Below are 27,426 nucleotides of genomic sequence, written 5' to 3'. Positions count from 1 at the left end.
GGTTACCTTCGAAAATGAAGCCACAATATTGCAGTGGAAGCTGAAAGACCCCTTTAAGAGGCCGAGAGTGCTGTTTTCAGATTTCAGATTTCTTTCTTTTGTTTTTTATAGATGCCATAAAGCATCTAATCGGTATTCCCGTCGCCCAGGCCGCAGTGCTGCTTAGTGGATCTTGGCTTTGATATGGTGTGATACATCTGGAATAAATGTGCACTTGTGACAGTCGTTAGATGCATGGCCCCACATTAAACATCGGTGGCAGGAATTCCCAGACGACAGGAAGAAGTGATCTAGAGCTCTGCAAACCGTGTGACCAAGATGAGCGCTGAGCGTTTTACACCTCTTGCTGCATTCTAGATCGTTTTGGCATGTCAAGACACGAGACGGATTTGTTTTGAGAAAAATATGCTTTGAGTATGTCTTTGTTTTGAAAAGGAAGGAAGTTGCATTTACAGACACAAATTGATGTCAGTGCGCTCATGTGTTATGAATGATGGCAAGCCCGAGAACTCGATAATTTTTGACAGCGTATCGAAGGAGACGACAGATTGAGCACATGGTGTTTTCACAACACTCAGGAATTTAGCGCATTAAAATTGAGATCCGATGTAATTGAACTTTAATGGTAGTCCAGAGCGTTCGAAAAGCACGTTATCCATCACTATGGTCTCATTATCTGGAAGAGAATGTACACTCATCTTACAAGTGAAGCTGTAATTGAGTTGTTTGGTTGTTTTGGGAAGAGCTTTAAAGTTCAAGTTAGTAACTTTATACTCAGAACAGCTTTAGATGTGCTTTTTACGCCCTTTTCTTTATTTCAGTCACTGTATACAGATCTTGCTGTATAAATTTAACACCAGACTCTGATCCAGGATCAGATTGCTTCCTAATGTATCTTTGTCACTTGATTTCATGACTGTAAAATGAGATACACTTCTAATATACTCTATTAAATCAAGTTTCTTGACTTTTTAATATATCTACTAAAAGACAGAAAATATTATTGTACACACTGCATTGTACATAAATCAGATGAACATTTTCATATTAATCAATAATATTACTGTAATTAATGAAAAAACTGAATAAATATAGATTTACACACATTTACTGTGGAAATCTAAAATCTGTGGAAAATCTGCAGAATTCTGCGTGTGCAGATTCTGTGTGGGCCTAATCATAACCAATCAAATGCTCTTTCTAACATTTAAGATGCTTCTCATTTGCTTTTCATTTGATGCGCTTGAGCTCAGGTACTCTCACTGGCAGAGCTGTGATAAAGCACTATTGGCTGTTTTTTTTAAAGGGGAGTAGCTACACTATGTCTCACCCTCTTCGTGTTTTGGTTAAAATTAATAGAAAACATTTAATAAAAATGCATATTTTAAAGCACTTCACGGGACCTTTAAATTAGAACCAGGTGAGAATCACTTTTAGTGATGAACAGTGTTGAAAATGCACATTTGAACAAAGAAGTTGTGTTTAAAATTAATTGTTTTTACTTTCATTTTGACATATTCACACATGGAAATGTTGTTACTAAAAAATTAGTTGTGTGTCACTTGTGCTCCATGTTTTTCCGATCAAAGTTGTTTACCTTATATAAGGGTCTAATCTTATATAAGACCGTTAAGTAAAATTCTCAGATTTGTTACAGTCACCAGCAATCTAGATACTGCAGATCACTGGAAAACTACAACTCTGCCACCAAATGGACAACAAATCCCAGCATGCACCATGCACACACACACCAGTTCCTGATCCTGTTTGATTGCAAACACTCACAGCTGAAGCTGCTCAAGGACTCATTACACAGACTGTTTATGCACCACATTTGCTCACACACATTGCTGAGTGTTATTTGTTTGTTTTGTTAGTCAAACAAACCTGCAACTTTATAAAATGTTACATTTCTATGTCTAGCCATGTTCTTTGATCCTTGTCGTGTTTTATGTAATCTATTCCTTGCCTTGTTCCTTGTTTATCTTGCCTTTCTCCGGTTTTGACCATTTGCCTGTTCATCGACAATGACTTCTAGATTATCTGTATAAACCTGATTGCTCCTGTGTTGACCGTTGCCTGCCTGACCATTCTATTGAGTAAACTTGCATTTGGATTTGCTCCTCTGTGAAAGCCTCCCTCAGTTACACTCGTGTAACACACAAAATTGTGACATCCTCAAGATGCTCTTGTCATTGTTGTCGTTAGATGATTTCTTTGGCTGCAAAGAAATATGAAAAATATGAACTAAATTTAGTCGCTAAACAGGAATAAGCATAAAAGTTTCTATCCAATGAGTCAAACAGAACAAAATAGTTACTTACTAATTAACTGGCACCAAATATAAAAAGTAAAATCGGAATTTGCTGTGCCAAAGGAAGCTGCGTGAATCTTTTCTTCATTTAATAAATTACTTGCGCCTCAGAAGACAAATGCCGATATGCAATGAAGGCATTGTGGCGTCTGAAGGCATGAGACACTAAAACTGAAATGGTTAAGGTGTTTTAGAATGAAAAAAACAACATTTCAGATGTTTTACAGTGTGCTCAGTCTATTCACACGCATTTTTATCATCACATGATCTCTTTTAACAATACTAGAATTCGCTTGGTAAATGTGTTTCCATCGTAGTTCATGCACATCTTTTTTTATCGAATAAAAAGTTTATCCTAATCAGATATGCACATACATTTTTTATATGCATTTTTAAAACTTATGGACATCTTGGCGTTTCCATCAACCGTTTTTTATGCGCATATCCAAAATGTGTATAAAAATAGATGGATAGTAATGGTAATATAACATATTGTGTATGACGTAAAATGAGACGTAAAAATTTTTCCTTTGGGCTTGAATGATTTTTGGCTTATATTCGTGTAAATAAAAGCAGAGAAATCGTTTGCCTTACCACCTTACCTTTCCTGTGGATTAGATCCTATCAAGTTATGAGAGTCCATCCCCCCAAACACCCCCCATGACTTCAGATCGTATCCAGATGTTTACATAGACTCTCCATCAGAATGGAATCAATGTTCAAACAATGACATCCAGATTGTCTGGCATTCCCAGGTTTTGTGCTTACTAGGCTTGTGCCGGTATTCGGTAATGCGATAAATCACGGTAATGAATATGCACGATATTGTTATCGCGGGCACTTCAAAATACCGTGAAAAATAATAGATCCGAATTTATATTCTTAGAACGCGCCTTAGCTTATTTTCCATCAACCGCTTGAAGAAACACTGCGTATATGCTGCGCAGAACTGATGCGCACTCTGATGTAAACAATCCCCGCATGTAGAAGCCCTGTGTGCGCAGTGCGCGCCGCCGCTGCCACCGCACTATAATCCTCATACGCAGGCCATCTGGCAGACTGGGCACTTTCCCGGTGGGCCGACGTACTTTTTGGGCCTGGCTGATCATCGTCTTATGATCTGATCGGCCCATAAAAGGCTTAGCAGCCTATCGTTTTTTTCTGCCTTATTGATTGACGCTGCTGTGATCTGTGACTCTCTGAAAGTAGATGCTTTTTTTCCCGGACAGACAGACCGGGCCGGCCCATGTGACACCCTGCAGCCCATTGGCGCTTTTCTATGAAGGTAAATCAGTTGCAAAACTCGAGAGCTTGCAAATGTAAATGTGAGCACTTGTGATAATAATATTTGTATGTGTATGTTGAAATGTACACTCACAGCTCTGATGTGAACAGCTGAATCCCTCGATTTGCACACACACACAACAATCCACACACTTGTGTTTTGAATTGGAAGTTGCAGATTAATAGTTGTGTATTTGTAAAATGTCATTCACAAATACAAAATGACAGACACACGTGTGCACGGCAAATTTGATTGCATCTTTGCTCTACAACCACAGGTCGGCAATCACAACCTCTCAGATTCGTCAGTACAACTACAAATCTCCCGCGCTCTGACTTTTGCTACACATCTCCCGCTATCTCTGTAGCAGAACTCATCTGTGCACTTGCAAATGCAGATGCGCGAGCAGCGCGGGGCGGGGGAGGGGCGGGGCAGGTGTAAAGCTGTTTGATTGGCTGATGCCTGACCAATGAACAATGCCAGCAGCCAACAGGACTGAGGTGCAAAAGAATCATTTCCCACGATTATTTTATTATTTAGGGTTTATTTCAATTCTTTTCTGAAGAGATTCTTGTTAAAAATCATTAATCTGCGGAAATGTACATACCAGTAAAAGAGCAGCAAAGCCAGTTTATTGGCTAGAGCCAGCCAATAAGATGGGGCGTTTCTGTTTGTCAGGACACAGGGCAGCTCACGTTGTTGGAGGCCTCGAGCAATCAGAGGGTAAGTTATGATTTTTAATAATCATCTATATGTTCAATACTGTTAGCTAAGCTAAGGACTGTGCTAGGTGCTTCTCTAGTTTGTTTTTTATATAAGAAACAGTTATGAGTTATGTAGGAGTTGCTTTCAGTCATGTTATATGGTTCTAAAAAGATACGATTCAACCCACATGAAATAAGAAGTTGTAATAGTATTTATAGTAAATAATATTACGTTTTTGAACCATACTAACTATAGTAAACTGTATTATACTGTATATATTGCAACTTTGTTAATGAATGCAACAGCACACTGTAGTATAAACTAGCATGAACTTTAATAAATTGAAGTATACTTCAAAAAATAAAATATATATATATAGCTTAAATTTGATAAAATTGAAATATAGCTATCTGTTTAAAACTAAACATTCTAATGTCATTTATTATGCAAATATCAAGTTGAAACAAATCTGTTAAGAACACATATTTATATGTAAAACCTAATACATTTTAAAGCAGTTTCATTTCTTTCTGATTTACACATCTACATGCATTACATCTGATTTAGGTCCACAACTTGCATCCTTCAACATGATGTGTGTTCAAAGGAAGAGCAACTAGGTGAGGGAGACAGTGTCCATCGCTCGGCTGAGGGTCCACTTTGAGCATCCCGATTCAACCCACATGAAATAAGAAGTTGTAATAGTATTTATAGTAAATAATATTACGTTTTTGAACCATACTAACTATAGTAAACTGTATTATACTGTATATATTGCAGTATCTGCAACTTTGTTAATGAATGCAACAGCACACTGTAGTATAAACTAGCATGAACTTTAATAAATTGAAGTATATTCACACACACACACACACACACACACACACACACACACACACACACCACTCACACTCATTAATAGCAATTAAAAATAACACTAGGCGTTTCAGTTTCTCACAGATCATACCGGTTTTTGTTATAATAACCTGCATCATATCTGTCTATCCATCTATCTATTTACATGTTTGTGTACAGTGTGTCCTTTATATCACTTTTTTAATTATGAACGTTACTAACTATAGGTTATTTCTCAGTTTCCTGTAAGGATGGAGTGACAGGAGAGATCAGCCTGTTTCAAGTCGATGACTAACTCAGAGAAGCTGCATAGCTTGAATAGGATGTTGTTTATGCTAAAGATGACATGATGATCTAGCTCATCTACAAACACTTCAAAATGATTCAGATCATTCAAGAGGAAGCCAACCATTTATTTTCTCTTTTTACCTGCCAAGATGACTACAGATTTGAACAAAACACACACTCACCCACACACACACAACTTTTATTTTGATAATTGTTTAATGTAGTATTTTTACACTTTACTGTAAGGCAGGGGTGTCAAACTCACTTCCTGGAGGGCCGTAAGCCTGCATGTTTTTAGTTTCAACCCTGCTTCTACACACTTAAGTGAAAGTTTCAAACAAACCTGAAGGACTCAATTAGTTTGATCAGGTGTGTTTAATTAGGGTTAGAACTAAACTTTGCATAGCTGCAGCCCTCCAGGAACTGAGTTTGACACCTGTGCTGTAAGGGAAATGTTTAACATTAATTTGTCAAATAAAATTTACAGTGCAAATAAGTGCAGTGCAAATATCTAGTTACTTGTATTTAAATATTTCAGGGTTTTTCCTTGTTCATAATGAGATGGAGGTGGTAAATCCAACTTCATCATTACCCATCAAATGTTATCTCCTCTTTAATCCTTTGCTCAAGCCTTTACTAATGGTCAGAAAGCAAGCCATTGTGTAAAGCTGGTTGATGCTCGCTGTAATAGAGAGAGACGATGACTGTTCAGCTTATGTTGCTTAACCCTGCAGATGAGATGCTTAAAGTGGACCCTCAGCCGAGCGATGGACACTGTCTCCCTCACCTAGTTGCTCTTCCTTTGAACACACATCATGTTGAAGGATGCAAGTTGTGGACCTAAATCAGATGTAATGCATGTAGATGTGTAAATCAGAAAGAAATGAAACTGCTTTAAAATGTATTAGGTTTTACATATAAATATGTGTTCTTAACAGATTTGTTTCAACTTGATATTTGCATAATAAATGACATTAGAATGTTTAGTTTTAAACAGATAGCTATATTTCAATTTTATCAAATTTAAGCTATATATATATATTTTATTTTTTGAAGTATACTTCAATTTATTAAAGTTCATGCTAGTTTATACTACAGTGTGCTGTTGCATTCATTAACAAAGTTGCAGATACTGCAATATATACAGTATAATACAGTTTACTATAGTTAGTATGGTTCAAAAACGTAATATTATTTACTATAAATACTATTACAACTTCTTATTTCATGTGGGTTGAATCGGGATGCTCAAAGTGGACCCTCAGCCGAGCGATGGACACTGTCTCCCTCACCTAGTTGCTCTTCCTTTGAACACACATCATGTTGAAGGATGCAAGTTGTGGACCTAAATCAGATGTAATGCATGTAGATGTGTAAATCAGAAAGAAATGAAACTGCTTTAAAATGTATTAGGTTTTACATATAAATATGTGTTCTTAACAGATTTGTTTCAACTTGATATTTGCATAATAAATGACATTAGAATGTTTAGTTTTAAACAGATAGCTATATTTCAATTTTATCAAATTTAAGCTATATATATATATTTTATTTTTTGAAGTATACTTCAATTTATTAAAGTTCATGCTAGTTTATACTACAGTGTGCTGTTGCATTCATTAACAAAGTTGCAGATACTGCAATATATACAGTATAATACAGTTTACTATAGTTAGTATGGTTCAAAAACGTAATATTATTTACTATAAATACTATTACAACTTCTTATTTCATGTGGGTTGAATCGTATCTTTTTAGAACCATATAACATGACTGAAAGCAACTCCTACATAACTCATAACTGTTTCTTATATAAAAAACAAACTAGAGAAGCACCTAGCACAGTCCTTAGCTTAGCTAACAGTATTGAACATATAGATGATTATTAAAAATCATAACTTACCCTCTGATTGCTCGAGGCCTCCAACAACGTGAGCTGCCCTGTGTCCTGACAAACAGAAACGCCCCATCTTATTGGCTGGCTCTAGCCAATAAACTGGCTTTGCTGCTCTTTTACTGGTATGTACATTTCCGCAGATTAATGATTTTTAACAAGAATCTCTTCAGAAAAGAATTGAAATAAACCCTAAATAATAAAATAATCGTGGGAAATGATTCTTTTGCACCTCAGTCCTGTTGGCTGCTGGCATTGTTCATTGGTCAGGCATCAGCCAATCAAACAGCTTTACACCTGCCCCGCCCCTCCCCCGCCCCGCGCTGCTCGCGCATCTGCATTTGCAAGTGCACAGATGAGTTCTGCTACAGAGATAGCGGGAGATGTGTAGCAAAAGTCAGAGCGCGGGAGATTTGTAGTTGTACTGACGAATCTGAGAGGTTGTGATTGCCGACCTGTGGTTGTAGAGCAAAGATGCAATCAAATTTGCCGTGCACACGTGTGTCTGTCATTTTGTATTTGTGAATGACATTTTACAAATACACAACTATTAATCTGCAACTTCCAATTCAAAACACAAGTGTGTGGATTGTTGTGTGTGTGTGCAAATCGAGGGATTCAGCTGTTCACATCAGAGCTGTGAGTGTACATTTCAACATACACATACAAATATTATTATCACAAGTGCTCACATTTACATTTGCAAGCTCTCGAGTTTTGCAACTGATTTACCTTCATACTTTTCGGTATTGACATTGGGCTGGCCCAATCACAAACTCCTATTTTGGACTCCGTGTGAGCGTGCGTCGTCTGTGTGTATTTGTCAAAATAGTCGAGAGTCAGAGAGAAGAAACGCAAGGGAGGCGGGAAATACACCGGCGTTTCATTTAGCGATTCTGAAAAGTTCTCTGTTCATTCTAGTACATGGCTAAAAACGCAAATCACGTGACCACACACTCTCTGCCCAGAGCTGCAGCCACTAGTTCAGCGGGTAAGCATCAACCCCAGGTCAGAGTATAGTGCATGTCAGACAGTCATCTGCTGGGTGATCTCATCTCACTATAGTTGTTAAACGTGATATTGAATTCATCTTGTGGTCTCTATCTAACAATTCTTATGTCTTTTGAATCACTTGTTCTCAGTTAACTGTTTTGGCTGAGTGCAAAGATAAGCTAATATATTAATTTATGTAACCACATACACTGATTCTGCACATTGACTGATTGCTAACCTTTATCGTTTAAATTTAATGTACGTTATACTATTATAATGGCCATTATTGGTTATTAAAACTGATATTCTGCAAAAGAGACAGGGTAAAGTTCATTCTTTTCAATGGAAATGAAAGGAGACAGTTATATTTAAGCCCTGTTTTGTTATAAATATGCAGTGTGAAGATGATGCTCATAAAAATATGCAGCTACACGAGGCTGTTTGGTGTCTGTTAATCATAATATCAAAATGAAACAAATTTGACTTATATTATGTTTTCATTGTTTAGATAGTGAAACAGCAAGCAGGATGAGGTGAAAGAGGTTAAAATGTAACACTGTTCCCTTTGAAGATTTACCCATGCATTAGCAGGCAGTTTTTGTTATGTTTATTATTGAATATAGGCTGAGTCAATAGTGTATTGAATAAGCTAAATTGGCTGTAGTGTATGAGTGTGTGTGAATGAGTGTGTATGGGTGGTTTCCAATATTGGGTTGTGGCTGGAAAGGCATCTGCTGCATAAAACATGCTGGAATAGTTGGCAGTTCATTCCACTGTGGCAACCCCTGATAAATAAGGGACTTATGCGAAGAAAATAAAATGAATGAATAGTGTATTTTTTTAGAACTCAACAAATATCTTTATGGACAGCATACAGAAATTAAATTGAGATTAAAGTTTGTATTTATTTATTTATTTCATATATATGGCTTTTGTGTTTTATAGAATATGAGTTGATAAAAATATTCGACATGCATAGATAGATAGCATTTTGATTGAATTTAGTGGGCCGCTCTGGCCCAAAATGCCAGGGCCGATTTTTTGCCCCAGTCCAGCCCTGCTCACACGAAGAAGAAGCATGGCGGAAGGAGGAACGCTGCCGACAATTTATCCCCCTTCAAAAAGGTTAAAGTCAGAAGTTTGGAAATATTTTGGGTTCCAAAAAAATGCAGAGGGATTACGAAGACGGTTTCCCTTTTGCACATTCACTTTGATACAATTGCTCAAGTTTACTTTTAAATTGTGTATTGTTTTATTTATATTTATTTGTATTCAAATGTTTGAAGTACTTCTAGTTAATTAAAAAGTTATTAAAGTTTTGTTATTGAAGTTTTTTGTGTTTTTTTACCTGTTTCTCTAGTAAAATTACAATATCGTGATAATACCGTATACCGTGATAAAAGCTCAATCAATTAATCGCAGCATGAAAATGTGATACCGGCACATGCCTAGTGCTTACACTTGTTTGTAGATTTTGGCAAGGAAAAAATGCTAACTAATGAGATATTTCATTAAATAATAAAATATGTAAGATGAAAGAAAAAGCAGGTCCAGGATTTATTAAAAAAAAAAAAAAAATATATATATATATATATATATATATATATATATATATATATATATATATAAGTTTCAGACTTGTCCTTGGATATGTTGCGTGATTAAACTCCCAATAGTCAATGGGGGCTATATAGAGTCTTATAGAATCTAACTTACAGTGAAGCATTATTTAATGGTCGAGCCTACTCTCACTTGCCGGAGATGTGTTGACCCACCTGCCATGTTTTCATGACTTTTAATGGCCGAGTTCTTAAAAGGGTGAAAATATCATTCCTTCACACACACATTCTCAAGCCCTCAGTATTACTTTTAAAGCAGTGTTGCCTAAGCTTGCAGGAATGTGTATGGTCTGCCTGTAAACTTCTCTTAACGTCTTCATGCAGGCAGTAATATTTCCCTGGAGCTCTCTCCACATTATGGGGAAAGTGAGTTTGCCATGTGGCGAGAGGCTGCGATTTCAACTGGCAGTTCCCTGTTCTAACCCCCCTGAATCTGTTTTTAAGGGTGAAAGGATTCCCTCCTATCGTATTTTACCTCCGCACACGTTGCCCTGTCATTGTGGGTGACATTAAGCTCAAATTGGAGTTCTGTTAGTGCAGGGCTAATTGCTAACTTGCTAACCACATGGTTTGGAATATGAATCCTCTGTGCTGGACTAATGGAAGGAAGATTAACTTTTGCCCCAGGGCAGTCCATAGTGTGAGTAGGTAACAAGCGCATTGTGCTGCAGCATGTGGTTCCCATTCTGAGCCAGAGGAAGCAGAGAGGTTTAGAAGATCCTTAGTCCGTCCACACTTTACACACACATTGGATTCAGGCTCTTGATGTAGTACTGTGTGAAGCCTGTCTTGGGATTCTTTTAGTAAAGGTTTTATGGGATGTTGCACCTCAGGTTAAAGCAAAACAGGGCTTTCCTTTCCTTTCTTGTTAAAAATGATGAGGTACTCTGGGGTCTGTATTTGGGGATAGAACATTTTAGTTATGTATATAAAGATCAAGATGGTGCGGGAATAGTTCTTCAGCATCTTGGAAGAGAAAGAGTAAGTGGGTCAATGACATACACAATTGTTTAGGGGAACAATAATTGTAACAATTCTTTAAAAAATGAAGAATTATATATATTTAAAACAAGAAAGCGAGGCTACAATGGGAAGAAACCCAGAAGTGTAGGATCAGCACTGTAAACATTGCAACAACATGCTGTGGACTATAATTGTCGTGATTTCAATGTGCAGATATGGTGTAAACATCACTTTAATGTAATTCAGTTAAGTTTAATTTCATTTAAACAATTAGAAGCATATTAGGCATCAAACAAAATCACAATCTCTTTACGAGTAATACACTTTAGTGTCCTCCTAGGCCTCAGTTCATGGCACCAGGTAAACACTGTGGGGACGCTTTCCTGCTTCTGCCTATGTAAAGCTGATTTATACTTCTGCGTCAAGCGCATGCTTATACTCAGGCGCAGCCTACACGTGGTTGCATAGCCCTCACCATGGACGTTGGCGACGCTGACGCGCACCTCTCCAAAAAATGTACACATCGCAATAACGCGTAGCGCAAGTTCTGTGATTGGTCGGCTTGGTAGCACTGGCAAGTGTGGGCGGAAGTGAGAGCTGCGCGAGCCCAATGGACCGAGTGTTCACAAGTGTTGAGTACCATGAAGGAGCTCTAGATGGAAACTGTTGTTTTGTGTTTACCTTCTGATTAAAGTTGTTGCATGTCTGCCGATTCCCGCCTCAAAATGAGCGAGTTTGTGCCACTTGTACATTAAGGTAGCGTTTAGAAAAAACAAAATAACAGACGAACATAAACACCTACTGCCAGCTAGCATTTCTGAAGTGTTATTGCAGAGCAACTAGGCATGGGACGATAACCGTTTTCAAGGTATACCATGGTTTGGAAAAGTCAAGGTTTTAAAACCGTCACAATTTTCTGCAACACCGTTCCTAAGGTATGTGTAAGATATTTTATTTACGTTTTCTTTAGGACAACAGTATCTTCAGCAAAAAAAAAATATCTAAATATGCCGTTTTAAATTGTTAAAATTGTTAAAAAATCTGTTTTTGAATCAAATGAAGACAGCAGAAGTCAATAACTTATTTAGCTTGACATGTTTACTCTTACAAAATATTTTAAATCTTTCTCAAAATAAAATATATTGTGTTCAAAAGGGAAAAAGGTTTTGTATTTAACCCAGACATTTAAAAAGAATATATTTTAGAGCAGTAATCACAATGCCATGATACTATGAAACTGTGATATTTTTATTCAAGGTTATGATACTGTTAGAATCTTCTACCCGCTCATGCCTAAGTGCACCTCAAAACAGCGCGCAGAATATAAATATAAAAGACAGTAAAAAAAAAAGTTAAAAAACAGAGTGCAAACACAGATACACTGGAGCATTTTGAAGCTGCGAAGATCAATCGATTCATCAGCGGATTGCTCGTCTAGGTTTGCACTCTGTAAACATCGGTGAAGTGCAGTCAACTGATGACCTTCACGGCCAAACACAGTCTTTTCTGTTAAGCACTGGTGAATACTGTGGCAAATCAGTTCTGTTTACGAATGTGCTCAACAGTGCTTAAATGTTAGCAGGAATTTGGCGTTTTTTTAATATAAATTTCAGTAACGAAATTTCCAATGTGACTCAGGCGTTACTTCCGGGTTTCTTCCCACCACAACCTCGATTTCACCTTTGAAATGGACGTGAACATGAAATCAGTCTATTTGCACTGCATAAGTAATAGTATTAGACCTTTTGTGTCAGGATTCTGCCACTTCGGTCTTGTTAATTCTTTATTTTGGTGGAGTCCAGACACTAGTTCTGTCTTGTTTTGGATGGTGTGCTCAGCTTGAGTTTTCTTGGGTTGAGCACTCATATTTTTAGATCATTGTCTGTCTTTGTCATTGTATCAGCGCCGTCTTAGCCGTGCTCGGGTCGTGTGACCTCCCGCTTGATACGGGCGTGCGAGGTCAGGGTGTGCTTGGGATGCGCACTCTCATCCTAGTGTTTGTGTTTGTTCTGTCTGCAGCATGCTGTTTCTTTCTCAGCGTCTCAGTCTTTGGTTTCGGTTTTGGTTGGCACTGGGATGGAACATGCTCGTTGCATGTGTGAGTGCACAGTGTTTTTCTTTATCGCGTACTCGTGTCTTGCACTCTGTTTGTGTTGGTGTTGTTTAAGCACGTGACCTGGTGTTTGCATTGTGGCCACATGCTTTATGGTTAATGAGTTTGCTCATTGGCTGCGTGTTCTAGTCCCATTTACGTCAGCAGATGGCTTGTGTTGTTTCTTTGTGTCATGTGCTTCCCTGTCTGTTGTCTAGTCCCATTCTCCTTGTTAACCCATTATTCGTTTATTTTGTTCACCGGTTTGTTTAATTATTTCTCTTTTATAGTCTCCTCATGTCTGCTGGCCTGTGCCAATTTGTCATCCATCTTTCCAGTATCGAGTCTTGTCTTGTCTTGTCTTGTCTAGTCGTGTCCAGTCCTTTCCAGCCCTGCACTTTCCTGCCAGCCCAGTCAAGTTTGTTTTTTGTGTTTTAGTTATGTTTTTCCCCCTGGTAGTAGTTTTTGTCGCTTTATGTTTTATTTTATAATTAATAAACCCATGTTTTTGTCCCTGTGATCCTCATCTTTCCCCAACCTCCACCTTGACACTTTTGTGTCTCAGAAATTTAACAAACGGAATTGAGAGTTGCAGTATCTTGAGATTGAATTAGGAATACAGATGCTGAACAACATTAACAGAACAGTTGCAAATGTAAAAAATACTACCACTGACTCCATTTAAAAAAAGAAAATTATTTATACATCATAATCACAGATATATCATCTCAATACCATGGGCAAAGGAGTTCCAACTACCATGTGCTGTTTCTGTGGTAATCGTTATAGTTAAGAAAAAAAAAGATGTGGCTTAATAAATAAAATATTGTTCACAAATGATGTCTACCTTAATAATACAACATATTTCATTATGACAATCCTACATTTCTGCCACATTTATACAGTTAGTATTACTAGTATATCTGTGGTAAATGTTGGTGACGCTTGAATTGAAAAGCCTTGAACTGGATCTTGTTTTACAGTTTTTCAGTGTCTTTTGTCTTATTAGTGAACTTTGCAGCAAACTTTTGAATGCATCTTGCAGTACAATTACTAAGTAAGCACATGCTTTAAGCTTTCACTGCACTGCTTTTGTGGCAAAGCTGATGCGGCATGACACCATTTAGTAGCGTAAGGGAATCCTGCATTTTGTGGTCTCCAAAAATGTCAAAATCTGTTCTAATTGGTATATCTACATAAAACAAGTCAATTTAATAGATCTTTACCAAAAAGAGAAATGACAATAATAACAATAGTATGGATATTTGTGGACCTCCAAAAAACAGCTTTACTTTAAAGCAAAACCCAGCTTCTCCTTGCTAGTCCCACCAATTTACAGCAGCCTAGTCTAAGTGTAGTCTTAAACAGAAATTATTTCATTAGTAAATGACTGAGTATGTGACGTGCTGGCAGTTTTTTGAACAAGCTGGTGAGGTGTTGGTGAATGTGAAGATGATCTTGTTTCACTGTTTCCAGACAGAAAGCAGATTATAAAAACCAAACAATAGAGTGAAGGGCTTGGCATACAGAGATACTGTATAAAATTTGGCAATACAGCATGGATTAAGTAGATTGCAGCAGACAGACATCTTAATACATAACATAAATTTTACTGAAATAATTGAGGTACATAATAGTATTAATTAAGTGTACTCAGTAATTACCACTGTGGTTTCAGACACCACTACAAATAGCTATGCCCTAGTATAATTTATAATCTTCTGATAATCATCTATAATTATCTACTGGCCAGATATTTTAACCCGAAGGCTGCTTAAAATAACCACAATGAAGAAATAAGTTTAGGTTGTTAAAGGATTAGTTTACACAAACATAAAAAAATTCTGTTATTGCTCACAATCATGTCATTCTAGTCCATTGAGATCTTCGTTCATCTTTAGAACACAAATTAAGATATTTTAGATGAAATCTGAGAGCTCTCTCATGCACTATAGACAACAAGGGTCCTGAGATGGGTCCAAGATGGCGCCGATGACGATGGCAGCCTCCGTGTCGTACTCTGCAGTAGTGTTTGTGTTTTTGTTAGTTTGTCCTGTCTCGAGTCATTTTCCTACAATTAGTTTCACCAGAGACGAATTGTTGGACATTCGGGCACATACACCACCGAATATTTTTCCATACCTGGATTTATCTGATGTTCTGTTGGACATTGTAGTCGGCGGCGCCACGGTGCTACTCAAACGCTTCCAAGCGCGCAGACGAGGAAAGCGTGCAGGCGCGCTGGTGAAACTCAGACAGCGCGGATTTCGGACCGCGTTGCCTAGCATCCATCTAGCAAATCTCCGCTCTCTACCAAACAAAATAGACGAACTCATTCTGCTCTCTCAGACAAACAGGGATTTTCTGCATTCAGCTGCTCTGTGTTTCACGGAAACCTGGCTGAACGACACCATACCGGACAACGCGCTTCACCTACCGGGCTATCAGCTGTTCAGAGCGGATCGTGACGAAGAATCAACGCGGAAATCGCGCGGTGGCGGGAAGTGCTTTTACATCAATGAAAGGTGGTGCACAGATGTAACAGTTTTAAAGAAGATGTGCTGTCCAGATCTCGAAGCACTGTTTATTAACTGTAAGCCTTTTTACTCCCCGCGCGAGTTCTGCTCGTTTATCCTCGTCAGTGTTTACATTCCTCCGCTCACGCACGCGAGTCTGGCGATACAGAAACTAGCTGATCAGATCACGGTGTTAGAGCAACTACACCCGGACTCTGCTTTAATCATTCTCGGGGATTTTAACAAAGCAAAACTGTCCCGTGAACTGCCAAAATATAGACAGCATGTTACATGTCCCACAAGAGACTGTAATATACTGGATCACTGCTATACTACAATAAAGGATGCATACCGCTCCGTCCAACAAGCAGCTTTGGGACACTCTGACCATTGTTTGATTCATCTCATTCCAACCTACAGGCAGAAACTGAAAACAGCCAAACCTGTATTAAGATCTGTGAAAAGATGGACTAACGAAACAGAGCGGGATCTACAAGCCTGTTTCGATCTCACTGACTCGAGTGTTTTTGAAGCTGCTGCAAACGATCTGGATGAGCTCACAGAGACTGTAACATCTTATATCAGTTTCTGTGAAGACGTGTGCATTCCTACCAGGACTCAACTCACATACAACAATGACAAACCATGGTTCACTGTAAAACTCAGACAGCTACGTCAGGCCAAGGAGGTTGCTTACAGGAATGGGGATAGGGCCTTGTATAAGCAGGCCAAATACACACTGGAAAAGGAGATCAGAGTCGCAAAAAGGAACTATTCTGAGAAACTAAGGAGTCAGTTCTCTTCCAGCGACTCAGCATCCGTGTGGAAAAGTTTGAAAAACATCACAAACTACAAGACACCATCCCCCAACACTGTAGACAATGAACGACTTGCAAACGACCTGAATGAGTTTTACTGCCGGTTTGAGAAAACCCCCCACACCCACTCTGAACTGCTCTTCACGCCACCATTAACACCTCCACCACCCCCCGTCTCCCTCATACCTGCCCTACAGTTTAACGAAGACGAGGTGCGCCAGGTCTTCCGGAAACAGAAGAGGAAAAAAGCACCAGGCCCAGATTTTATAACACCAGCCTGTTTAAAATCCTGTGCTGACCAACTGGCCCCCATCTTCACCCTGATCTTCAACAGATCACTGGAGCTGTGTGAAGTGCCCTCCTGCCTCAAACGCTCTACCATCATCCCCATCCCAAAGAAACCCAAACTTACAGGACTAAATGACTACAGACCGGTGGCACTAACATCTGTGGTCATGAAGTCCTTTGAAAAACTGATGCTGGCCCACCTGAAGGACATCACTGAACCCTCACTGGACTCTCTTCAGTTTGCCTACAGAGCAAACAGGTCTGTGGATGATGCAGTAAATATGGGACTGCATTATGCTCTGCAACACCTAGACAGACCAGGGACCTATGTGAGGATCTTGTTTGTTGACTTCAGCTCGGCGTTTAACACTATCATCCCAAAACTTCTCCTGCCCAAATTAACTCAGCTCTCTGTGCCCACCTCTGTCTGTCAGTGGATCAACAGCTTCCTAACGGACAGGCAGCAGCTGGTGAAGCTGGGAAAATTCTCATCTAGTATCCGCACAATCAGCACTGGCGCCCCCCAGGGGTGTGTCCTCTCCCCACTGCTCTTCTCCCTGTACACGAATGACTGCACATCAAAAGACTCCTCTGTGAAGCTCTTGAAGTTTGCAGACGACACCACACTTATCGGCCTCATTCAGGACGGTGACGAGTCTGCTTACAGACAGGAGGTTAAGGAGTTGGCTGTCTGGTGTAGCCACAACAACCTGGAGCTCAACACGCTCAAAACAGTGGAGATGATAGTGGACTTCAGGAGAAACCCCCCTGCTCTCCCCCCACTGAGCATCATGGACAGCATTGTGGCAGCAGTGGAGTCATTCAGGTTCCTGGGCACCACCATCTCTCAGGACCTGAAGTGGGACACTCACATTGACTCCATTGTCAAAAAAGCTCAACAGAGGCTGTACTTTCTTCGTCAGCTGAGGAAGTTTAACCTCCCAAAGGAGCTGCTGAAACAGTTCTACACCTCCATCATTGAATTAGTCATCTGCACATCAATAACTGTCTGGTTTAGCTCAGCTACTAAATACGACCTCCAAAGACTACGTCGAATAGTTCGGACTGCTGAGCGAATCACTGGTACAACCCTTCCTACTCCCCAAGAACTGTACTTATCCAGAGCGAGCAGAAGGGCTGCCAAAATCACTCTGGACCCCTCACACCCAGCACACTGCCTCTTTGAACTTTTACCTTCTGGTCGACGCTACAGAGCACTGCGCACCAGAACAGCCCGACACAGAAACAGTTTCTTTCCTCAGGCAATCCATCTCATGAACACTTGATGATGATAATTGTGGAACCAACATCACTACTTGCCATACACTTTTATACACATATACACTTATTTAACAACACACTTTACATGCCAATTTGCACATAACAGCTGCACATATAACGTTGTATATAGTAATAAACATGTACATACACTTGTCAATCTGTATATTTGCACTCACTACTTCAATTTTTTTTAATATATTTATTATCTGTTTTTTGTCCTGTCTCTGTAATGCTGTTGCACTGTAGAAGCTCTGTCACGAAAACAAATTCCTAGTATGTGTGAACATACCTGGCAATAAAGCTCTTTCTGATTCTGATTCTGATTCTGATTCTGAGACATTCAAGTGCAAAAAAGGAACCAAGAAAGTTCCTTGTGATTTAACTGAAACCACATAAAGCTCCAAGAACACTATTGTTTCCCAAAAACATGTTTTTGGCTTGTGTTCTGCAAATGTGCTCAGTCAATGAAAGTGAATGTGTTGCAAATATATGAAGGATTGTGAAATAATATGTTTTAAAGCTAGTTCTCTTTGTGTCTCTGAAAACAAAACAATTCCCATAAAAAATTACAAATAGAATTTTTATATAAACATTTTTTGCTTTGAAGAAATTTCTATGTTAAAAGGTTATAAACAAACTACAAAAAATGCATCTTTGTAACTGCTCTTTGTAATCTGATACTTCAATGTCACATTCAGAGCTTGTTCATGCAGAATATTCATTCATTCATTCATTCATTCATTCATTCATTCATTCATTCATTCATTTACTTTTCGGCTTTGTCCCTTTATATTGCTTAGCCAATTCACCTATACCGCATGTCTTTGGATTTGTGGGGGAAACTGGAGCACCTGGAGGAATCCCACACGAACACGGTGAAAACATGCAAATGCTAACTGATCCAGCCTAGACTCGAACCAGCGACCTTCTTGCTGTAAGGTGATAGCGCTACCCACAACAGTGGCAACAGTGTCATACGTGGATTCCAATAATGAACACAAGCATATAAGCTCCCATTCTGGTTAAAAGGTTAAGTTGGAAAGATGTTCTTACACAGCCAAAGAAGTAGGAAAAATGTAGGCGAAGAATCGTGAAGTTTCCCACACCTAGTAAATAAAGCCAACTATTATTCTAGTTCAGGGATGGGCAACTTTTGTCATGGAGCACCACTGTCCTGCAGAGTTTAGCTCCAACCCTAATTAAACACACCTGCCTAGAGCTTTGTATTGATTTTGAAGACATAAGCTGCATCCCAAATGGCACACTATACACTGTGCACTTATGCACTTACAAACTCAACAGCAGAGTATGTAGTGTCATCCCAAATGGAACACTAATGGTAATTTTGCTAAGCGAAAATTCAAACCGTTTCCCTGATGATGTTTGATAAGTTGCCAATTTAGTGAAATAAATGACCAAACTGCCAAATAATCCCTGCCAAGAGTTTAACCACATTCACCATCGGGAGGCGCTATAATCACTCTCACAGGAGAATTTTACTTTCACAATCCAAAATAAATAAAGTTATGCAACATGTGCGCCCGATAGCTCTGCCGCTTTTACTACGTGAGCAAAGCTGCGGTCATTGAGTGTCTCCATCATTTATTGTTGAATAAGTGCATCATCCGGGTAATTAAAGTGCACATATTATTTTTAGAGTTTTCAGTGTGAATGCACTACTTAGGCCCAATCCCAATTCTACCTCTTAGTCCTTCGCCTTACCCCTACCCCTCATTTTGCGCTTTCCCGTGAAGGGGTAGGGGTGTCCCAATTCCCTTTAGCACAGGGCTAAGGGGAAGGAGTGAATAGCCCTTCGAACGAAGATTTTTCAGGACCACTCTCGAAACCAAGGGGTAAGATATTTTCCAAGAATACAACAGCCAGAACAGCAGGATCGCAGCAAGATCCACAAATTGTATTTTTAGTTATTATTACGATTTTTTACAACAAACAAGCACACGTTTTAATATATTCATAGCCGTGTGTTCGTGTTTTACCTTCATACTTTAAAAAAAACCTGCTAAATTTTGCGATCTATAATCCATAATCATAACTCCTCTATAGCAGTCCCACAACATTCTGTCACTCGATGACACTCGAATACCTTGTCAGTAATGTCTATGTCAGTGTCTGCTATAATGTTAATGTTGTTTTTGGTGTGTTTACATAGATGAATATGGACACTGTGTAAATGCACAGAATAGTTACGATCTTATTGCCACAATATATCGTCATGATAACATGATATATGCCTTCAGTGATTTCCTGAAGATAATTACCAAAAAATAACACAACTGGAATAACTACAGCAGTCATGATCATCTGATCTCCTATGAAGCAAGAGATCGCGATGACATATGATGACGTGTGCAGGTGCTGTAGTGCTGTCCCAATTCTTAAGGGTAAGTTTTAAAGCCCTTCCCCTTCTTTGAGGACCAGGGGGTAGGGATACAAAAATAGAATTTGGATTGGGCGTTGAATAGTGCATAAGTGTGCGATTCGGAATGCACCTACAGATTAGCTTGTTGAGGTGTGTTTAATTATTTGAGCCGAACTCTGCAGAACTGTGGCTGTCCAGGACTGAAGTTGCCAATCCCTACTAGTTGATCTAACTAACTGCCATCCTTGAGTAAGTTGCTGAGCATCTGATAAGTACTATTATTTTACAAACTTTATTTTTCTTGTACACTGTTTCTACTTGACAAGCGATGAACATTTGTCAACAGCCTTACTGTTGTTGTACTGAGATGGAGATTGGTGAAACATAGGCGTTTTGAACCACACTAAAGGTCTGAAAAAAGTATAATTCACAACTCAGCAGCTCACTTTGGTGGATTTGAATTATTAGCTACTTGAAATGAGCTAGAAGCTCACTGAAACTAACATTCTTTTTCAAAACCAACTTCAGGTTATGACTACCACTCACTTATATAGCCACTATTATCCTCCAAGCACTGTCAGTTTAGATGAAATCCAAGGTGCATAAGAAATGACTAACATCACCTTTGAATTAGATACAGTAGATTTCACACTATGATTTCAATCTACTGTCCTTATCCTTACAAACCTTCTAGTGGACAATTTAAGACAGATCATCCTACATTGGCTGTTTGTGGGACAGTCCCACCTCACTGATTATACAGCTGGAAGAATTGATTTTGCACTTCATGATGTCAAAACTACACAAAAGGACTGCTGTTGTCTTTCATCCACCTTTTATAGTACCTCCATCTTCAGCTGACATTGCATTTTGTTAGCACAGCTGTTCAAACCAGGCCTCTCTTGCCAAAAGCAACACCGTAACCCACCTGACACTGTCATCGCCGAGGGCGGACGCAGAGGGCCCTCATAACCGCAGGCCTCCTTTGAGAGAGCGTGGTTTGCTCGCCATCACATCTTGCGTGGTTTCCACAGGACAGCTTTGAAGTGAGTCAGAAAGGAGAGCTTTTGTCTGTGAGAGCTGTTTGATGTATTATCTGTCGGCCCATCGTTTCTGAAATCAGCAAGGTAAACAGATCAAGCTGATGAGATTCAATGGCACCGATAACACGAGGGAAAGCTTCATGTGTTACCTTTGCTTTACAAATGAACAATTAGCATATGAAATGCAGAAACGCTGAGTCACAAAGGAGGACCTCAGCTTTAAAAGCTCCACCTTTGATCAGCATTCCAAACCACACAGAGGCTTAACATCATTGATTTTGATCCTTCTCTTGTGATTTTTTTTTTTTCTTTTCGTTTATTACACCTTTTTAATCTACTTGTCTTATTTTGAGCAGACATGTCAATTGCATTTGAGTAGATGTGTAAAGACTAGTTAGTTTTAGCCAATACACTCTCAGAAATAAAGGTATGAGAGTTTGTTATTGTTTGCACTTTGTTATCGTTGCTCATTTATTCGTTTGCTGGAAATTCGAACTGAATTTAGAAATAGTTTGAAAACCATTTGCTTATCCACGAAAGGAAATTAGTAAAGTAAAGAGGCCAAATGGAGGAGGCTCGTTCTTTATCCTCTTGCAGATGGTCTGTTAAACTGTTTCTCACTAGTGAAGCCTTCAGTTTTTCACTTACAAAGTCTGTCATGTAAATAGCAAATGCACCGTGGCGCAACGCAACTGACTCTTAAAGGGAATGGGAAATGAGACCCAGTTTGGTTTAAAGCACGTTATGCTTAAGACACACCTATAACTCATTAAGAGCACAACCCTGTTAGAGCATGTGCTGGGGTGCAAACCATATTTTTCCATCCTTAAATAAAATGTATTCTGACACACCCGTAATGCTTTTGCACCATGCGCTTTAGACTTTGCGCCTACATCATTAAAATAGAGACCATTAACACACCAAATGGTGTTTCTTAGACGTGCCTTATAAAAAGCATACTGTAGCATCAGTGAAACTGAATTCTGAACTGACACTTTTTTAGCTCCACTCTGAATAGCCTAATATAACATTAAAACACAACGTGAGGAATTTAATCTTATTGTTGTTTTTAAATAGTTACTGCAGCATGCCTGAAATAAACATGATGTACTTGATTTGTGCCTTTTTAGCTTATTTACTACTATGCAACCATACCTTCACTTTGTATGGCTGCTGCTGCATTGTAAGTGGCCATACTTGGAATCTGTGCTCTGCATTTCACCAATCCACACACACCATGAACACACAGATGAAGCAGTGGGCAATTAGCTACGATACATGTAGAGCAATCAGGATTAATTTATATGCCTTGATCAAGAGCACATCAGTTCACCCTTTTTACATTCCTAGGTTTCTCTTCAGCAGAAGTTGTCATAGTTGGGTCAACTTAGAGAAAATAAATAAATAAATAAATTGTGATACTTTCCCATTCACTGGGAAAGTATCACGGTTTATTTATTTTTTATTTTTTGCATTCCAATTTTCTCAAATAACTAGAGAAAAAAAATCTGTGATTAGTGTTATAACTTTCAGAAAAAGAAAAACAAAGTGAGACTAATAAAAGCAGCTAGAAGAGAGAACAATGTCAAATTTACTGTTCTGCCCATAGATGCTGTATTAGAAACACAAAAGCACCAAATACTGTAGTATTTATAATAGCAAATTTTTTATTATTAAAGTATTAAAAACTGTTGAGGATTTAAGAAGCTGATGACCATTATACTTGTCATCACCATCTCATAAAAAGGGTCCATTGTGGATATCGAAATTTATATCAAAGTGCTGTTAAGTCAAAAAAAAGAAAAAAAAAAAAAAAGAAAAAACCTCTTACCAGTACTTGGAATCAAGCCTGTGCCCTTTGGGTTACAAGTTTGACTTTCTAACTAAAAATGACTTGAAACTATCATTGATTTATCATTCTGACGATTTTTAAGATAAACTCTTGCTACAAAAAAAAACCCACTTTATCTTAGAGATAAGAGTTCACTTCTCCCACATCCCAGTGCCAAACTCGCATCCACCACTGAAAGTGTTTCTCCTTTTAACCGTCTTGCAGTGGAGTTTGGATACAAGCAGACTCTCATCATCGCTAATGAAAAAACAAGAGCAGTGAAGAAACCGTTGGCTTGACTTCACCTGTCTTTTTGCATGACTCATTGCATTTGGAAAATTTGGACTGTATGGACCCCATAGGTTCTTTGTAAACTCCATAAACAGAATGAACAGCGTCTAAGAGAGTGAAGCAGACCACGACCACCAGTGGGCAGTACAGTGGACCATTTACAAAGTACCTTAGATGTTGGTGCTTGGGAGTGAATATCCTTTGATTTTGTCAGTGTTTATCATGTGTATAAAATATCAATGCGTAATTACACTGTTTGTACCTTGGAAAACCACTTTATGGTAAATTGTGAGCCGTTCCTTGAAGCTATTATAGTGCTTAAATTGAATGCAGTCATACCAGCGCTTGTGTTTCTTTGGTCACTTTGAATGAAGAGGCTTGCAGCAGCAGAAAAGAAAAGGAAAAAAAGCATGTGCACCTGGAAAAGCAAAAAGGAAAGAAGGAATCTTTTACAGATATAAACTTTGTTTTCCCTATAGGAGCAGAACATAAAAGAACTGTTCAATTTAGTTGGTCTTGAAGTCAGCGTTTCTGTTGTTGAGCCAACTCTCCAAGCTGTGGTTTACCTGGTCTCGCATTCACGCTAATTAAAATCCTGTGGTCATCTTTTAAAATAGGTTTTACTTAGAATGCAGGTGTGGGGGAAGCATTAAATAACACTGAGGCATGCCGAGGTGTCACTCATTTAACCTGCAAATTGCTGGGGTTGTCATGAAAAAATGTTGGAGTGTGTGATCTCTGTTTTGCATTAAGCCCCTGTGGACGACAACATTTGCTGGTGGTTGCCAGATCCTGTCATGGTGTGCTTATATTCACCCTCGCTGGTACCCTCATTCTAATTACGCTCTCATTGTTCGTTGTTACCTGGCATCGACGCTACGATTAAACCTGGCAACCGCAACATCCTGCTGTGGTACAAACGGAAGCCCTTTAGTATTATCTGTGTGTGTATTAGGAGGAAACTCTGGCTTTTCTTGCCGTGGTACCTCAGGCTCCGGGTTCAGCAATCCCTCTCTCATTTTCCGGGAAAGGTTTTGAAGAGATTTTTGAAAGAGAGATTGTTTTCTTCCTATGTTTTATGAGTTTGTGAGTCATGGGTTTATTGCATCACAAAATACTGATCATGTCCAACTGCGTTGCCAGTACCTCCCTTCGCTCGTGTTGAGAAAAAAAATCTGGAACACATGCTTTTGAAGTTCAGACATCAAACTTCAGCACATTTAAGGAATGTCTTTGTGCATTTTACAAGTTTTGTTGAGCTTTAATTAGCAACAACAATTTTAAATCTCAGTTTTTTTTATTATTCTTTGGCTGACCACTGATTGGTTTTTCAAATCTGACTGATAGATTTGTTTTCATGACTTCTAACCTTTGTTTCAGTAAATCCTCACTAACCTATTCAGTTTTCTGCTCGCTTGACAGCTCTTCACACAACAACACGGTTTCCATTTGGGATCTGCCTTTGAAGTTCCTCCTTTAAAAAAGAGCTCTTCCTTTGAGAATCACTAAATCACCGGCCCACCATCCGTTTTGATGCCCACATAACAATGAATCTTCAGGTGGAACGGTGAAGAGCGCAAATCAGCCAGATTTAGAGAGCTCAAATGAACCCCATCCAATGGCGAGACTAATTTGTGCACATGTTAAAATGTGTCCGTGTCTGACTGTTCCTTCTTTTCTTGTCTAAGGTTGTGTCAGTACACAGCAGTATTTATGCACACACAAAGAACTGTTGAAGACCACTAGCTCTTTGTCAAGCTCATCGACTAAAGTCTCTATCAATCTCTAGAGAGTGCCTCGACCAGCTTTAAGGATGTTTAGGTCACATATATTTTCCAGATAGATATTTTTCCCTGACAGAAAATCCCATCAAACAGACCTTAGCTGGTTGATCTAGATGCAGTGTTGAAAGATGGACACCTCCCAGGCCTTTAGCCAGATCTCATCTCTTCTTTTAACACCTTTAACCGCATTTCAGTTTTAATATGATCGCTTTAGTGTTTTTGATTCCTGCTCTTTAAACAGCATTTCTCACTGAAAGCTGGATTCATGAGTTTGTTGTGATTAAGATTGCCTTCAAGACTTGGCTGATGTATTGTATGAAAATGGTCTTCTTGATACTTATTGATACCATCTGTAACATAACTGAGAGTGAGCCTCGTTTGGAACATCAGTTTCAGTGTTGCTGTATTGTCACTAGGCCTAGTGCATGGCCACAGTGGCAAAAAGGGTTTCAATTAGTAAATAAATAATAAATAAATAAATGAATAAAATAATGAGACATATATGCTCTAATGGTTAGGGTGCAAGTGTCATTACTATTATTATTATTATTATTATTATTATTATTATTATTACATTTATACCATAACATTTTTTAGAGTAATTTAAACTTTTGTTAAAAACTGGTAATTTTGACGGGTTATTAAAGTTTTTTTTTCTTTGTTCTTTACTAGAACCAGCTTTACTGACAAAATGCACATGAAAATTTCCTTAAAGTGTCACGAAACACCAAAACATTTGTTGAGATGATGACATTCATATATGTGTCCCACGCTGCTGAAAACACTATAAGGACACATATATTTCACCAAAAAAAGTGAAAATTGGTGGTTTTTGCATTATTTCGAGCAAATTCGTTCTTTTAGTTTGAAAATAATTTTTGAAACAACGTCACAGCGATGAGATTATTGTGTAAATTCCAGCGTGTAGTCTGGATGTCTGTACTGGCAGCTACAACATGACATCCTTCAGCTTTCAGCATTAATTCAAGAGAAAGACTTGGTTCGAACCAATCAACGTGCTCTATTGTGAATGAGGTGCAACTTCATTAATATGCATGATAGCTTCAAAGACTGTACCTGTTACAGAGAGATGCCACGTTGTGTTGCTAACCATAATTAAAACAAGTGGAGGAAGAATTGTTTGGAGACATGGGTCGTCAGTGTTGCATTTATAAATGTGCTGAAACAAAAGTTTTGTTTCCATTCCCCTGATATGAGAGCACAGCTGGACTCACGTGTGGATTACAGTGGTCTGCTAACATGCGACAAAAATATCTGTTTGTAAAGAACATTTTTTACCCAAGAGCTTTTCGCATCTGGAAATGGTGAAATCTGGATTTGCCACTCCCCTCTGATTGTCGCGTCTCTATGTTAATATCACGACTATATCATAGACTGAAAAATCTGCTGTACATGCTGCTCTCCGAATGTAAACATGTAAACACCATAATCAAACTATTACCTACGTGTAGGATTTTCACTGCATTTTGTGACCGGCTAGTCTATACACACACGGCTGTGTTTCTACCGAGAAATGAGAAGGGTTTTTTTTTTCTCCCATACGGTGTGTGGTGTCAAATTCCGTTAAAACTACACTCTTCCAGCAGTTCCTTGCATCCAATATCTCGTTTGTCATGGGGGGCATGCATGAAATGTTCCTGAATGAAATTGAAAGTGCCAAACTGCAGTTAAAGTTGTCAAACTAAGAATAAAACACCCAAAATTACACGAAACTTCAGAGGAAATGTGGATAGCACGGTGTTGAATTATGTACAATAACATGTCAAACGGGATCACGAAAGGAACGTTCAAGCAACTCATGTAAACACTTTAATCGTATTATTGTGTTATTTACATTACGACAAATAATTCCATTACTGATGTCCATGTAAGCGTAGTCTCTGTCTCTCTCCCCTGCATCTGTACTTGTGTTGCCGGTGTGAAAATCAGCTGTAGTTCACTTAATGAAACTCCCCTTTTTATGCAAACCCTTTCCTCATTCACCACTCGACACTCCCACCTAAAAAAGCTGAACTCACCCCCTTCCTGACTTTTTTCAAACTAGAGGTGTGAAAACACCCTGCTGGGAGTTTCATGGTCCTTTAATGAGTAATCACCTTGTCCTAGTATGACAAGGTGTACTCTTTTTTTTTTTTTTTTTCAAATCTGTGGTTACATCCTGTGAC

General features: G+C 38.7%; 1 protein-coding gene and 1 long non-coding RNA gene across 3 annotated transcripts in view; both read left to right on the top strand.

The window, feature by feature from the left end:
* stx8 (syntaxin 8) overlaps window positions 1–27,426 on the top strand; it is a 111,228-nt gene that overhangs the window by 45,128 nt on the left and 38,674 nt on the right. The window lies entirely within an intron of this gene.
* On the top strand, window positions 4,110–6,206 carry LOC130230692 (uncharacterized). The gene is made up of 3 exons (XR_008837972.1): window positions 4,110–4,322; window positions 4,872–4,924; window positions 5,399–6,206. It is a non-coding gene; the product is annotated as an uncharacterized LOC130230692 (long non-coding RNA).

Source organism: Danio aesculapii, chromosome 6, assembly GCF_903798145.1.
Source record: "Danio aesculapii chromosome 6, fDanAes4.1, whole genome shotgun sequence".
Lineage (NCBI taxonomy): Eukaryota > Metazoa > Chordata > Actinopteri > Cypriniformes > Danionidae > Danio > Danio aesculapii.
The sequence above is the reverse complement of the archived record's forward strand: the minus strand, read 5'-3'. Positions and strand labels throughout refer to the sequence as shown.